We start from the raw sequence: 2,211 nt of genomic DNA on the forward strand, positions 1-2,211 counted from the left end.
TGAAGTCGGTTGTATTTTTTGCTTAAAATTAATTGTTATTATTATTAAGATACAGTTTCGCTACTATTTAGAGATTTCGCGACATACTTGTTCACATTTCTGTGATTTATTAGTTTTCTTCTTAGTCATTTATATATTTCAGACTTACTGTGGGTGCTTTAACATTCATTTTGTAAATATGTATGTACATATAAACAACAATTGCGATATTTTATTTTATATTAAATTATGAATTTTATTCGTGCAATTTTTTATGTTTAATAGTTTTGAGAACATTTTTTGGTTCTGTTGTATTATTTATTGCATGCCTTACAATTTTTTAATTTAAGTTATAATGTTGAAGATATGCCTTCTGCCTTTGTCAAGCACTTTAGCTAGGTGCGAGAAATTTAGCATATGCGCGTAAAAGCATAGAGTAGGTATACGGCTGTGTTGCCGCGATTCTCCAACATCTTGTCAAATCCGATTTTTCATAACATCTACGGAAAAACGATCACTGAATAGGAACAGTTACTGTTATGAACGTGTATATTCAAAGCATACGGTGCGTTCGTAGCTACTCGAATTCAAAAGCATTTTCGTAGATTTCACGAAAAATCGGACTACGATGGATTTTGTGATAGCCTTGACTAGTTCGTACGATTATGACTTATGGATCGATTATGGATGGCAACGGAATCTCAGTTGAGTTGCCGATGGACAGCGCCACTGAAATGAAAATGTATTTTATTATGAACAGCAATAATTGAGTTTCATACAGTTCAAGATTATACATATTAAAAAAAAGTTGAAAAAAAGAAATAAAGTATCTCAACCAAAATTTCGGCAGCCACAAAAATGCAGTTGCCCATATAGCGCAACTCAGTTGCCAGCTTTCAGTTGCTAGTTGCCATCTGTAATACCATTTCAGCCATTGGCCAACCAACTGAAGTTCGGTTGTCCTCCGTAATCGACTCATAAAATCGGAATTGAATATGCATGCACGTTCTACAGAACGATAAATATTTTGTATATATATATTTAACGATTGTAAAACGAATGCTAGAAGATGTTTCATCATAGGTTTGCGGTCAGCGTCTTCTTCCAGTAGGTTCTTCGATTCCAAAAGCTTTACAACCTCTATATGCCAGCAGCCCTTAGTGTTTTTGCCAATGACGTGGCACTATTGCACTGTTAATAACCAGACTTAGCCGCAGTTGCATTCACACGTGATATAATAGCTGGTGTCGGCAAGCTGTGGGAATGCCCAGGAGATGGCGTTTGTTCAGCTTTCGAAATCATTTCACCGACGGCGGTGGGCAGTACTGATGGTACATATTTATCACAGCAGTGGATGGGGCGTTTGTTCTGCAACAATAGCATGCAATGATGACATGTCCTATAATGTCAACGAACAAATATATAAAATTGAAAATGACTAACCTTATTCCCGGCTGATTTGGGAGACCACCCTTGGTCACGACCAGAACGCATTTACCAAGAGGAAAAACCGCAGGGATTGCAGTACTTCTTGCAATCACCGTTGATGATGCTGTTTGTGTTTTAATTAATAGTCTGAAAAGACAGAAAATTGCATTAATCAAATGTTAAACACATCAAACCAATAAATTTAAATCATTTGTTTACCATTTCACAAACCGAATTACCAAGAAATAGAAAATCACCGCGATACGATACAGAAATAAAAACAAACAGGGCTGCATTTTCTTGGTAAACAACACAAGCGCTCACAGCAATCGGATCCGCAATATTATTTTCTGAAAAATAAGAGTTAAAAAGAGTTTTTAAACATGATATCACATTACCTAAATGGCGCACACTATTCTGTTTATTTTTAGTAGGATATAATTGTATTATCTCAGACTTTTTTTAACTGTTTTCTAATAATTGTTCTTTTGGCATGCAAAAGCAACCATGCGCTCAATTTCTTGTGGGGAAATTTGGTCCCTATAAAGGACTTTCACCACGAAGCAGCTACAAAAACAAAAACCTTTTCTACTGGTATACTGTGGAGTGAACTTACTAGGTTCATTCCTTATCTTTTTGGACTAAAATCTGAAAAGTGTCAAAATGCCAGAGCGTAAGCAAAATGCGCTCGCTAAAAGAGAATTACAGGAAAAGTAAAGGAACGCAAAAAACCAAGTTTTTAGTCCAAAGAATGGCAACAAAGCTAACGTCAAATAAGAATGGAAATGTATGTGCAAAACACAT

At 35.6% G+C, this 2,211-nt stretch overlaps 1 long non-coding RNA gene across 1 annotated transcript; it reads right to left on the reverse strand.

Moving 5' to 3' along the window:
• Positions 1-291: 291 nt before the first annotated feature.
• On the reverse strand, positions 292-1,751 carry LOC118749600. Its single transcript, XR_004994248.1, has 3 exons — positions 1,627-1,751; positions 1,423-1,554; positions 292-1,347 (listed from the first exon to the last, which is right to left on the reverse strand). It is a non-coding gene; the product is annotated as an uncharacterized LOC118749600 (long non-coding RNA).
• Positions 1,752-2,211: the final 460 nt, after the last annotated feature.

This window comes from Rhagoletis pomonella, unplaced genomic scaffold, assembly GCF_013731165.1.
Source record: "Rhagoletis pomonella isolate Grant_MI unplaced genomic scaffold, Rhpom_1.0 Rhpom_scaffold_00022, whole genome shotgun sequence".
Taxonomy (NCBI): Eukaryota; Metazoa; Arthropoda; class Insecta; order Diptera; family Tephritidae; genus Rhagoletis; species Rhagoletis pomonella.